Source organism: Pezoporus wallicus, unplaced genomic scaffold, assembly GCF_028554395.1.
Source record: "Pezoporus wallicus isolate ANWC-B61680 ecotype Strahan unplaced genomic scaffold, APGP_CSIRO_Pwel_v1 contig_229, whole genome shotgun sequence".
Classification (NCBI taxonomy): Eukaryota; Metazoa; Chordata; class Aves; order Psittaciformes; family Psittacidae; genus Pezoporus; species Pezoporus wallicus.
In genome coordinates this window covers 875,000-889,673 of record NW_026638360.1, presented here as the reverse complement: position 1 = coordinate 889,673, position 14,674 = coordinate 875,000, and the positions used below count along the sequence as shown (strand labels likewise).

The window sequence follows — 14,674 nt, the reverse complement described above, 5'->3', positions numbered from 1 at the left end:
CAGCTTTCAATAACTCTTTCATCCTGTGTAAGAATTAAATCATAAGTGCCTGGGGATGTATTTGTAGAGGGTAGATTGGATCTTCTTTTATGTCCATCTAATGTTGCTTTGTGCATATTCTCATTTTAACCAAAGTAATTTTGATCTCTGTTGGCCTTGTTGGAAACAGTAGTCTCTGATGGAGTCATTTACTTAAGCAAGAATGTAGATTTTCTTTTAATCATGGACACCAGCCTGTAGGAATTACTTTCCTTAATATATTTGCCTTCTTTAAAGGTAGAAGCAAAAAGCATCTTGGAAGCATCCTGAAAATAAGACTTCCCTACCTGTAACTGCTACAGGGGAACTAAGCAATCTTTAAAGTTTTAAAATAAAAGTCAATGGAAAAGCTGTCAGGTGCTGGCAACTTATTTACAGGGGGAAAAAAAGTATGTCTTTAAAAATTTCTTTAGTCTTAACTTGCTTTTACAGGCAACCTTTTCCTTTAATCTGTTTCAGGAAATTAAATCTCCTTTAAGAATTTCTGGGGTTTGTTGATGTCTTCAATGAAGGCACAAGTTTTTACACGCATTAAGGATTTTCTGAACATCTGATTTTTCTAATGATATTTTAAATGCTTCAATTTGTTTCTGCATTTTTGAAGCTAATAATGGATTATCCACTTTGTTCTATAACTGACCCCTTTAAACTGTTTCACAGTATTTCACTGTTATAAAGAAATAATGCATCTCAGATCCCATCTTGAGACCTAGAGGACTAATAGCAATCAGATGATTTTGAATATCATCTTTTAAATTATAAAACCTTGTCTAGACTAGGATTACTGGTAAAAATGGGGATTTTTTGCTAATTAGAAGGAGTCCTTTCACATCAGTTTATATAAGGGAGGATGTGTGTTTTGTAATATTTTCCTGCACTATTTGTTGGAGTTGTGGGTTTGATCCTCCTTTTATTTGTGAGCAACTATTTGTATGAAAAGCAGTGCCATTTCTATTCAATCATATGTATTGTCTATTTTGCACAAATAGGTAAACTAGCTTTAAGGGGATGGGTAATTAAATCCCTTCTGTGTGTGTAAGTACATGTAGAACATAACTAATTGATCTCTGGAAACAAGACAAGTAGAATAACTATTTTGAGAGAAATTGGGCTGTCGAGGTTTAAACCCAGTCAGGTAACTCGTTCACTCACTCCCCCCTTTTTTTCCCTCCCCCTACTCCCGGAGGGACGGAGAGGAGAATCGAAAAGAATGCAACACCCACAGGTTGAGAGAAGAACAGTTTAGTAACTAAGGTATAACACAGATCACTGCTGCTACCACCAATGATAATAATGATAAAGGAAATAACAAGTGAAGAGAATACAACACCTCAGCACCAGCTGACCGATAACTCTCCCCCCAAGCCCGACCAAGCTCCAACCGATACCTCCTCCAACCCTGCAGTCTCCCAGCCCTTCCGGCTAACTCCCAGTTACATCCTGGGCATGACGTGCTGTGGTATGGAATACCTCTTTGGTCAGTTTGGGTCAGGTGTCCTGTCTCTGCTTCCTCCTAGCTTTCCCTCCTCCCCGGCAGAGCATGAGGCTCACAAAGTCCTTGGCCAAACCAAAACATTGCTATCAGCTCTGTTCCCAGGCCGAAAGTCAAAACACTGCACTGCACCAGCCACCAAGAAGGAGAAAAATGACTGCTACTGCTGAACCCACGACATTATCCACCCCTTATTCCATACCATTCACGTCATGCTCAGATCCCACATTTTCAATATACCATCACTCTTATCTAAGTGCATGGACCAGTAGCTATAAAGCTGCTGAGTCCATCTGGTCCATGATGTCAGGCTCCATCTCTTGTAACAGTCTTCCAGAGCAGGAGAGACTGTGTGCAGTGTTCACACTTGTGAATAACCTGGGCAATAGTGTCCATTGCTAAGTCCACCCCTCGATCATGAGTCCATCTCTTTTGCATCTCTGCTCTGATGGCCTGAAGTGCCATGGGCCCACCAGGCCTAAAATAATTCACTGTCCCCTTAAGCAGTTTGTGCAGCTTGCTGCTGGGGACTCCATACAGCTGCCTTCCATCTCTGATGCTTCCAAAGCACTGGAGGGGCCCAGTGGACTAGATACTTGCCCATACTGTCCCACACACCCTGCCACTCATGACTGTCCAGCCTTGGAGAAAACCTCTTGGTCCCCCTATATTGTTGTCTAACCCCAGACAAGACCCAAACCTGACTCTGCTTAACTTTTGAGATCAGACAAAATGGTTGTGGGTAGAACACAGCTTGTGTGTGTGCCAACATGTTGATCCCCATCACAATCAGCAGGCAGGTCCCAAGGATACCCAAAGGCCATTCAAAACCTTCAGAACTCTCAGTTGATGCTGCTGTGCTTGTCACTGGGGCTGGTGTAGCTGCTGTGCTTGCCGGCTCTCCCACCGCCAGCTTCTCTTTTCCTGAGTCCAGCTCTTCCTCCTCTGCCTTGCTGGGAAATGCTGCGTGGTCTCCTGCATCCTCCTGGGGCTCGGCGGGCGGCTTCCGGGGGATGCTCTCGGCCGCCGCGGGGCTCGGCTCGGCCGCGGGGCTCGGCTCCTCCGCGGGGCTCGGCTCCTCCGCGGGGCTCGGCTCTTCCGCGGGGCTGGGCTCCTCCGCCGCCTTCTCCCCCTGCTCGGCAGCCGCTTCCTTCTGCTCCTCGATGGCCCCGACCTCCTCCACCGGCAGCCGTCCCCTCGCGGCCTCCGGCCCCGGTCCCGCCGCCGCTTGGTCCCCGGGGCCGCTCTCCCGGGCCGCTTCAGCAGCCGCCGGCTCCCGGGGCCGCTCCCTCTCGGCTCCCCGCAGCCTCACGAAGATGGAGAGTAGGGCGAGGGCCAGGCCGGTGAAGAGCAGCCGGACGGCCAGGTACAAGTCCACGGCCACGTCCGTCCCGCCCTGCTGCTGGAGCCCGCCCGTATTACAAGCCATTGCCATAAAGCACAGTGAGACAAGAACCTTAGCCCAGGCCCCACACTTGATAAACACCAACACAGCAAATACCGGCTCTAAGTAATGTACTACATTCTGAAGCTGTGAGATCAACAAGAACAACTCTGAGAGCCAATAAATCAGCATTGTGATGAGTGACTATTAATCCGGTCAGATCTGTCGTTATCTCAACCCCTCGATGCCCCACGTTTGGCGCCAAAAAGAACTGTCGAGGTTTAAACCCAGTCAGGTAACTCGTTCACTCACTCCCCCCCTTTTTTCCCTCCCCCTACTCCCGGAGGGACAGAGAGGAGAATCGAAAAGAATGCAACTCCCACGGGTTGAGATAAGAACAGTTTAGTAACTAAGGTATAACACAAATCACTACTGCTACCACCAATGATAATAATGATAAAGGAAATACCAAGGGAAGAGAGTACATCACCTCACCACCAGCCCGATAACTTGCCCCCCTCAGCCCGACCAAGCTCCGACCGATACCTCCTCCAACCCCGCCGTCTCCCAGCCCTTCCGGCTAACTCCCAGTTACATCCTGGGCATGACGTGCTGTGGTATGGAATACCTCTTTGGTCAGTTTGGGTCAGGTGTCCTGTCTCTGCTTCCTCCTGGCTTCCCCTCCTCCCTGGCAGAGCATGAGGCTCACAAAGTCCTTGGCCAAACCAAAACATCATTGTTATCAGCTCTGTTCCCAGGCCGAAAGTCAAAACACAGCACTGCACCAGCTACCAAGAAGGAGAAAAATGACTGCTACTGCTGAACCCAGGACATTGGGCACATCAACCCTGTGAATAGAAAAGAAATCATGATTAGAGGAGGAAAAGTTTTTAGAATGTTTGAAAATAGTATATAAATAGAAATAAGAGATCTATAAGTATCTAAGATTATATAAGCATATAAGAGATAATTTAACCAACTGCAAGGTGCTGCATGTGGATCAGGGCAATCCCAAGTATACATACAGGCTGGGTGGAGAATGGATTGAGAGCAGCCCTGAGGAGAATGACATGTGGCTGTTGTTTGACGAAAAGCTCAACACGACCAAGCAATGTACGCTCACAGACTCTCTGCTGCACCAAAAGAAGAGTGACCAGCAGGTCGAAGGAGGTGATCCTCCCTTTCTACTTTGAGCACTGTATTCATTTCTGGGGCCCGGGGAATAAGGACCTGTTGAAACAAGCCCAGAGGAGGGCCATGAAGAAGATCAGGGGGCTGGAGCACCTTTCTTATGAAGACAGGCTGAGAGAGTTGGGGCTGTTCAGAAGAAGAAGAGAAGGCTGTGTGGACACCTTAGAACAGCTTTGCAGTACCTAAAGGGGCCCTACAAGAAATCTGTGGAGGACTTTTTACAAGGGCATTTAGGGACAGGAGAAGGGGAAATGGCTTTAAATTAACAGAGGGAAGATTTAGATTAGATATTAGGAAGAGGTTCTTTACTGTGAGGGTGGTGAGGCAGTAGAACAGGTTTCCCAGAGAAGTTGTGGCTGCCCCATCCCTGGCAGTGTTCAAGGCCAGGTTAGATGGGGCTTGGAGCAACCTGGTCTAGTGGAAAGTGTCCCTGTTTGTGGCAGGGGTTTGGAACTGGATGAGCTTTAAGGTTCCTTCAAATCCAAACCAGTCTGTGATACTTTGATACTACACAAATAGAAATGATAATATTAGATAAGTAGAAATAATATTACCAATATTATTTTGATGCAGCACAATATGAATTAACTAAGAATCCTACTGTTGTTAGTATTGAAAATGTGTATTTCAAGCATATAAAAATAATTTTGATGTCATGATAAGAATATGCCGTGTGTTCGAAATTCTGACTGAGGACTTGGATTCCTAAAGAATTATCCAAATCCAGTTCAGCTTGAGAAAGGAAGAAATGAAGACAGAAAGAAAGGAAGGCTGAATAAAGTGAGAATGGATGAATTTCTAGACTGAAGTCTGTGTGCTTTAATACATACACACAAAATGAGGTACCACTGTAAAAATGTTTTATGCCACACCTCTAAAAATCTAAAAATGTTTAAACTATCTTTTTATTTTCAATACATATATTTACCCTTACACCAGAGAATAGGAATTCTAACATAAGTGACACTAGACATGTTTGTGAGGAGGGAAGCTGGATGGGAGAAGAAGAAATGAGGAGGGCTAACTGAAAAGTAAAATGACTCCTTTTTGTATCTTCTATACCTGGCACTGAAGACTTGGAACTTGGTTATGAGACAACTTTTTGCCTGGGAAGTGCAGTATGCAGGGAGCTAGCTGCAACACTTTGATATCTATCACATTTTCATATAGTTTATAGCTTCTATTATTGATGCTCCTAAGCCACTGATATCCTTAGTGCATAACGTTCGTAACCTAACAATGCTGACTCGATCTAACCAGCTGTCCTGGTTATGCTGCCCCCAAAATGTCCAAGGCAGTGAGCCATCCAGTTCATGCCAGTCCTGCTAGCTTTGTGCCCCTAGAGGAAATATCAAACTGGTAGCACAAAAGGTCTGGCACAAAGTAGGGAATTTCTCTCTAGGGAACTTCAGGGACCATTCATTGTTGCCTGTAACTTTAGCAAAGCATTTTTTCTACGGATCTTGTAAAATTGACTGAATACACTTTTGTTTTTCTGGCCTAAGGAGTACACCTACTAGTGACATGGAAAGGTGGAAAGCAGACTAATACCACCAAAAAATAAAGTTAATTTGAAAGTGAATTTGAAATTTGAAAATGGAAACACTTTCACTGCACTTTCTTTTCTTTATTTTGTAGTCAAAGAGAAGTTGCCAGGGAACACAGTCTGCCAGGGACCCTACATGGATCCACTCTGACTCCTTTTGGGAGCAAGCACAAAACCTTCTTATAAAAAGCCTTGCTGCTGCAAGCACTGTCACTCACTTCAACCTGCAACTTTCAAGACATCCTCCTCCCCTTTCTCCATCAAATAAACTGACCAAAGGAGAAAAAAAATCTCAAACCAAAACCTTCTTGAGGTAGAGCTCTTATGTTTAAGTTGGGAAAACTCAGACTTTGATATCCAGTATCTTCCAGCTGTTCATTTTACATAGAAGTTGGTTGGCTACTGCTGTGATAGTCATACTGGGAATTTTTGTTTGACACTTGTGTTCTTTTTGTGCCATTCTTTTCTACTGACTAAATATGCCTATGCAGAAACTATTAGAATATGAATTCTGAAATTACCCACTGCAGTTACATGCAAAAAGCAAGTTTTCAAAAATCTGATATAGAAGTCAGATATCTGTTCTCTCTTCTGATACAATCATCATTTCTGTAAGTGCTGGATAATAACATAATGAAGACATTGACATTAGGGATAATACTCCAGTGGCCAAATTACTTCAGAATTTTGTCTTGCATAAAAGGCTTAAATTTTGGTCCTTGGAGATAGACTGTTCTTACAAAGAAAAAACAGATATTTTTGCATGTGTCTAGCAAAACTAACTCCACTGCAGTGTTAGAGCTAATTTTCACTTCTCTATAAACAAGCAGGGTTGACAAAGGGAGAAGTAAAGTTAGGTCATCCAGGAAATGGGTTAATTCAGTATTACTTTTTTATCAGTTTATTTTGACAGAGATCCTTTAAAGAGTATTTGAACTCCTCTCTATTGGGTATCTGCCAGAAAAGAAAGAAAATTATTGTAAAACAAATCCCTTAAACTGAGATGAATCCTTTCTGCTTTTTGATACAGCTGTAATCCTGTAATTCTGAACAAACTGGCATTATGATAGTAATAATGCAGAATACTCAAAATATATCGCATTTGATTTCTTGAATTTGATAGAGAATGATGGCTTTAGATGCATGATTCTATCAATCATAAGGAACATCTAAGTGTGTGGCAAGATTAACCCAGGAAGCAATGACAAGTACTTGCAAACTGACGTTGGCTTCCACGTCAAAGACAGTATTCATCATTTTTTTTGCATGTACCCAGGGCCAGTGTCAATAAGCAGAGCTCCATGCAGTGGCTACTGGTGTTCTTCAGTGGTTATAGAGTTAAATGAATTCAGTAGGAATAGGGTCATTCCTGTTGTGCAGGTCTTAGTACGTGAGACTTGTGTGCTCCGAGGTTCAATTTGAGAACTTCTTCACTGAGATTTATTTAGTAATAATATTCTCTTCTTTGAATGAGTATACTGTCTCTTCCAGAAAAACTTGGAACTGCAACCTAACCAAAGTATTTTAATCAAGAAATCTCCCTACCCTGCCTATGGCTGAACTCTAATGAGGAAGAGAGAGCTGAGAACTGGAGATAAAACTGCATATTGGATGAGCTTAATCTGAAGACCAAGAAGGATTTCATCAGCAAACTCTCAAAGCATGTCTTTACTGCAGTGATAGCTGCTTATAGAATAAAAATCAGTAAAGTTTTGAGCATTTCCAACTTGGAGTTTTATGCTACCACAGCTAAGTATCTGGGGTTATCTGAGAAGTTTTGGAGCAGACTAGGAACAGATATTGTTCTGCAGATATACTCTCAAATGTGACTGGCTGCCTGTGTGACAAGAGGTAGGTGCACGCCATTTCCTCTATCCTCTTTCTCTACTCTCTTCCTAACCTCTCACACCCAGGTATCTTTTGAAGAGAGTGTGGGGTGCATGCTCAGATCATCCAGACCAAGGTAGGTAATACGATAACACTTAGCCCACATCTCACCAGATCTGCAGTTTTGGAGCAGTTGATAGAACGAATGGAAGATAATATGAATTTAATCAAGCCTGTGTTTTGATGGAACACTAAAAATGGTATCTGTTGGTCAGGTTTGTTTTTTTTTCTGCTTGAATATTTCATGTACCTAAAATGATATAAAGAAGCAAAAATCTTGATGAAAAAGGGCAAGCATTGTAGTAATGACCATAAACAGATGTTTGCTTTATTGCTTTGTTTGTTTAAATCTCTATATCATCTTGCTGATGCCACAATCAATTTTCATTTCATTCTTTAAATGCACTACTTTTTTTAATACAGATTTATCTTTAATACTCAGACTTTCTTAGTATCTGCATAGTGTAAAATGCCTGCCTTTGTGCAAGTATGTAGCGGAAAATTGGAGTGCTACTGCATTTTGTATCTAATTGAAAATAAATATGTAAAACTGCCAGTTGTGCTGTCTTTTGCCTGATGAAAGGTCATACATAATCTTTTTTTATAGTTAATGGAATGCACCACTGTGATTATACAGACACCTGAATGCCTTCAGAAAGTTTGAAAACTAAACAATTGTGTGTGAGATAACAAGGAAAATAATTTCCTTTGGAGAATGACCTTTCAAAAGTGACTGGTCCACATCTTTTCGGTGATGCCAACATGTCAGCTTCACATTGTGTACAAACCTCTCTGTCTTTAACATATGCAAATATCCTCACTAAAATGGTAAAATAATGCCACGTATTTTAATATTTTTTTTTTCACACGTGTTCATCAGATAATAGCTTTTAAGAGTCTTTGAATACAGAGCACTGTATGTGCTGTCACCTTAGCCAGTTGATATTGTTTACAAATGTCAGCATTTCTTCTTTTCTGAAAAGGACAGATGATAATGTCTTCTGAAGAAGGGAACCTCAGGCCAAGTCTCAACTTACACCATCAGCAGTAACCTCTGTTGTCTTATTCACAGTGGCATCAATAATAAAGGGTAATTGTTACATACATGGGAAAAGAGGTACTAGAATGTCAAGATGAGATAATCTCATACTAGATCTATTAGAATTTTATAGTAAAAGATTATGCTGTATTTTTCAGTGCAGTTTCTTCAGAAATCCTCACATTCAATTATGTTCAAATTATAAGTCAGAATAAAACTTGAGATATGCAACCTTAGGGCCTTTCCTCTAGACGAATGATTTGTGGTTACTAAAGCTTACAGTTAGCAAGCATAAAATATGAAAGAATAATACCTAAGAAAGTATTCATAAATCCTTTTAAAGACTACTCAGTACAGACTCTTCCTTCCCATTTTATAAATAATTTTTACAATGTACTGTTATTTTCAGAATATAGCCTGCTTCTCAGAAGTCTTTGCATATGGCGAAATGATAATAGGAAAAAAATACATAGATTTGTATGCAGAAAGGCATTTAACTGCCTATTGAGTTACTTTAAGTTAAAAACACATGCTGCTACTGGACCATTTATGTCATTAGAATGTGTGACCAAATTGACGATAAAGGAATTGCATGGCTAGGTACAATAAACTTATGCCATATTCTGGCTATCTTCATATCTTTCTAACTTTCACTTTCTATTTCACTCTAGAGAGAATATTTTTTTGTCTATCATAGCCTCATGGACGCTGTCCTGTAAGTAGTGCTTTGTACATTACGTGTTGTGATATACCAAGCATTAGGTGATCATGGTGTCACACAGCATTGTCCTAGACATAGACCAAATGTGTCTTCTAAAACTATATTGTGGTTCCACACACTTAAGATTTTTATGCAAGGAAACCAGTTCATATTATCCAAATTTTAATCAGTTGCTAGATGCCAGGTGATCCATAGGACTGCTTTTAGTTTTAATTATGGCAAATAATTGTCTAGGACTTTTTAACTGATGCAATATGATAATCCAGAACACTGTAGTATTTCATCTTGGCAACATCTCTTCAGTCTTTGAAACCCTTTCTTAGATTCTGAAATAGAAGACAAAGTATTCTATGCAATACCTCACATCCCTATTATGTTACTTATCAGTCATATTCCTATACAAAAATCCAGTTGCTTGCTTTCTTGTTTGTCAAAATTATCTATTTATTTGGTTCCTTTTGTATACCAATTCTTTTGTCTATCTATTTCTTATAGCAGCAGCAGTTCTTTTCCTTTATTAGTAACACAGAAGTATTTTTGAAACTTCTACATTTTTTAATGCATTTAATTTTATGTGCATCTACCCCTTCATATTTTATTTCAATAACTTCCAAGCTCCTTATTGAAGCCCAAAAGAATAGTTGTCATAATATTTGACTTCCTGTGATTCTAGTCTCAACATCTACAGGGACAAAGGTACATCCTAATAATATATTATAATTGGTCCCTTTGCACAATTAATAAGTCAAGTCTTATCAATCAGTGAATTCCTGTTTGTGTAACAACTGCTGCACATAATAGGCAGAGAAAAATCTTCCCTGAGAGAGAAGCTCTAAAGTCAAGTAAGAAGAATGGCTTATGATTTGACATTTTTCCTCATGACTTTTGAGGGAAGATCCCATTCACAGAACTGTATTTGACTACAGGGTGATCAGGTGAGTTGTACTAGCAACAAAGAACTATTAGGGCAGATCAGAAGCAAAAGAGTAGGTTTGGAAGCTTATGCTACCCAGCTGCTCTGCATGGTAAGTAGTCAGTGAAAGTGGCAGTCATAATTATCTTGGAAAACTTCTCACTACTGCAGATCCAGGATGCCTGCTTCCAAGCTAAGAGTGCAGAAGTGGCTCCAGTGTTTCTTGATAAGGTGTATTCTGAGGAAGGCCACTGCAATGGGTTGTAATGCACAACCAACTCAAGGTACTTGAAGATGGCCCAGGTTTAAGTTAAATAGCAGGTATGTGAAGGAGAGGTGGGCAGCTTTATTATTCCCTTTGCCACCTTCAATGCAGCACTAGAAGCTCTGAGGTGTTCCTCAGCTGGGCAAAGGGGGTGAGGGGGGACTGTTGGTTCTGACTTACAAGGTGGAGAGAGCAGGAGCTCATTCAAGGGAATTTTCCCTCCTTCCATTTCCACCACTCAGGTTAGATGTGGAGAAGTGGTTCATCCACACCAGATAGAGACAGGATTCTTCCCTTCTAGGCTACTTCCAGGATAACACATTCAGGAGGCAGCAAAGACCATCTCATTTGTTCTTGGTGCTGAACAGCTGGTCATTAGATGCAGAAATTGCCCTTTGTTAGGTACCCCCTGAGAAAAACCCCATAAAGATAATAACTAAATAAGTCAAGTGAGGTTTGGAATGGCTGTATAAATTAGGTGAGCAGAATCTTCCAAGATGATAGAAGAAATGGTAGCAATGTGACTGCCTTTTTTACTTACTCCCTGAGGTTTCATCTGAAGATGATGTATTTCTGAAAGCTGTCCCTGCTGAAGGTTTTTTTTCTGAGCAGATTTTGTGTTATGGCATTCATCAGGCAAGCTGGAACTGGATCATAACATTTCTAAGGGTTAAATAGTTGAGGATAGCTTTTGGGAAGGAGTGGGGAACACAAGCAAAACCAAAAGCATTATGCCAAAACCAACAAAACACATATACAAGTTTTCTGTTTTGTTTTCTGTCCTCTGTATTGCCAAGAACATTAAGCAAGACAGTTAAGGAATGATAGATAAGCATGCCAATGTCAAATAAAATGGATTTCTGAACATATAAGTATAGAGGACAAATTAGATGAACAACATGCAAAACCATGAATGCATCTAAAGTGTCATAGAAACAGGCTGAATTTGAATCTCTCGACTCCTAGTCTAATACATTAGAAATTTACCACCTGAATATTTAATACTCAACTCTCAAAAGTTAGAGAAACTTGTGGGTTAAACATCTGGAGCAATTTATGTTTCAAACTTAGATTACTGACGTAGAAAAGCAACTGCATATGAGTAACAAATCCTTACCTTGTTTTTAAGGGACAAAGTAAGGTGATTTAAATTCCCTAATATACACTATATCATTAAGCAGGACTGATCATTCAATTAAGAAGGATACAGATTTTTCCAGTGCATTAGAGAGTTAATTTGATCGCACAGATAAGCTACATATTTACGGGAGCTAATAATGCGTTAGCTAAAATATTTATGGAGTTAAATGATTCCATCAATTGTACTGTAGTTCACTGAGATTGTTTCATTTTAATATTAATATGGAAAAACTGTGCCAGAGATGCTAAAAATGTTGAACTTCAAACACATTTCTCAATCATTCTGATTTATATAAGTGCTTTTTGGTTTAGAGCATGTTCAGTGAAAGATAGAAGGAAAAGCTTCTTGCTGTATCTTAAGGTGATAGATTAACAAAGTGAAGACCTATATAGAAATAGGTCACAAACTATCAATCTTTGGCATATAGTACATATTTTAATTTAGGTTTCTGTAAAGTGCTGTTTGCAGTAGCTTTGCAGAGAAGTAGTTGAGTGTAAAATAGCTTTAGGACAGGAAAGCTGAAATGATATCTTTTCTGGCACAGTTTTCTTTGAAAGAAGTGTTTATCACTTTAAATCAAAATGAATTCATTTCTTACAAATCATATAGTGGATGTAAATCTATTCCTCTAACATGTGATCATCCCACACATACTTTAGTTTGCCATTCTTCTCTTTCTTTTTGCAGGTGCTGTTAAAAAAATGCAAGAGCCTCCACTTGCCGATATGCATGTGTACTTAGCTATTTACAGCTTTAAATGAGAAAATAAGCCTTCTTAGAATTCTGAAAATGTTGAATTTGTTTCTCCCAGCTGGAGAGTGGGGTTTGCTTCATTTCTACAAATATGTCTATGTCAGAATGTTCTTCAGCTTGATGCCAGGAAACTGTACTGTGTGTTATGGAGTTCAATGGGGGGAAAGACTGACTGCTTTCAGCAACTGCTCCATCCACCTGATGACTGAAATAGATGTGGTGGGTTTTGAATATGATTATTCTTTTGGAGTGAAAAGGTTGGTTAAGCAGTGAGTCATGAGATTTTTTTCATAGCTTTTTTTTTTGTATGTGTATCCCCAACAGTAACACATGAAAGGTAACTTTTCCTGTGAAATATTTCTGCACTGTATTCCTAGGGTTGCTATTGGGATACATATGAGTTTGAGACAGTTATGCATAGAGAAAATGAAAATTTTTTAAATAATTCAGGTATTTGGGCTGTTGTTCATTTTAGAATGTGGTGTGTGCGTCCTATAAAAATTATATTCAGAAACCCAGGATGTATTAAGGAAGCTGACTATCTGTCAAAGTGTCCACCTTTATTCCTATTACATTCCTTCCAGTATGCAAATATCTTCTTAGGGAGTCATGAGGAAAGCCAATTACTTTCCCCATCATCAGCTACTGGCGTTCTCTATCCCACTCTATGCCAATACATATTTTCATTACTTTAGTTTGCATTTTTTAAAAGTTTAGCTTTCATCAGTCCTCTGGTTTATGAGATAGGCTTTGTGCTAGGGCTGACAATTTAAAGAGTTATATGTTTACCTGTGCTGATACAAAATAAATAAATTAATGTGGGAAGCCATGATCTAATCTCTTCCATTAAAGCCATTTTGGTATAATCTTCCATGTTTGCTTCTTGCAGGTTTTCTATACTGTAAAAACATTTTAAAATTCTCAGTCTGGACTCCTGTGAAATACATCATGTATCTTTTAAGAGATCTTACATAACGGCATACGAACTTAGTGTGCTCACTTTCTTTGTACCAATTTTAATAACCCTGTGACTTCAATAATAATAAATACAATATTTCAATGACATTTTGTGAAATAATCCTCATTTTCAGGTAAAGAAAGATCTAAGTAATCTTAAAAAATAATGTTGGTTATTTAACAATCAAAAGCATATCTAGTAACTAGACATAGCTACATACAAAGATAATAACTCTTTTCATCATTAATTTTTCCTTCTGCTAGAACACTTTTTCCTTTAATTTCTCCTGTGATTCTGGCTCCACTGGGTCTCTGCATATAAACCTAAGAACTGAGACAACAGATGTACATTGTGGTATTGCAAGAATGCAGTTCCACCTACTATTAGTGCACATAAGACCAAGCCTAATGCCTACAAAGTGGAGGAGGCTCTTGTCATAGGAGAGCTGCAAATGGAACACGCAGTACACTTTCTTCATGCTCTTAATAATTAACTTTTCATATGTGTGAGATCACAGGCATGCCATGCTCTATCAGCAGTGCAGTATTACTTCTAACCAACAGCAATCATCAGGTGTTCCTGAAATTTTGATGACAAAACCTGACATCTGAATGGTCTTTCTTTACACTATGATCAACTAGAAAATCATATATCCTTATGTGTTTAGTCATCAAAATGAACATTAATCTATTCAAGTCTCTCTCCAGCTTTTTAAATCCTAAACTGTCAAATTGATTATTACCTGATATCTTTCCAAGTGGAATTATGTGAGACTGTGATTCAATCCCACAACTGACCACTGCCAAATGGGAGGGCCAGTTGTTCCACCTCCTCGCTTTTTCACATGGTGTGGTTCTGTCCCTTCTTAGGCTGTACTGAAGACCATCCCTGAAAAGATTGATTGCACTAACCCAGCAGAAAACCGTTTGATATTGTCTCATGGAGAGACCTGATGTATGTTACAGCTAAGGCAAGGTAAACAGAGACAGCATGCAGCAGGGAGCAGTGACAAGGTGTTAGATTGGCTCAAGCTGTCTTGTGTAATTCTGTTTTTGAAAGTGAAGAGACAGAGCTTTTACAGCTTGGGCATGAAAAGTAATGTTAGTTCTGGTTGGTGTGTTTGGTTTTGTTTGAGTTTTGCTGGTTTTGGTTGGGGTTTTTTGTTTTTTTTTTTTTTGGGGGGGGGAGTGTTTTGTTTTTTTTTTTAACTGCATGTTAGTGCTAGTAGTTGTCCTCCATTCAGAAAACATACTTTGGGTTTAAAACCATTCAGTTATCCTGGAATTTGGTTGGAAAGATCTGCTAAAATGTTGATTAGTTTGGATTTTTTTTAATTTGATTTTAC

General features: G+C 39.7%; 1 long non-coding RNA gene across 1 annotated transcript; it reads left to right on the top strand.

The window, feature by feature from the left end:
- The first annotated feature begins 8,415 nt into the window (after positions 1-8,415).
- On the top strand, positions 8,416-14,298 carry LOC130599745 (uncharacterized). The gene is made up of 3 exons (XR_008972300.1): positions 8,416-8,629; positions 12,306-12,590; positions 14,199-14,298. It is a non-coding gene; the product is annotated as an uncharacterized LOC130599745 (long non-coding RNA).
- Positions 14,299-14,674: the final 376 nt, after the last annotated feature.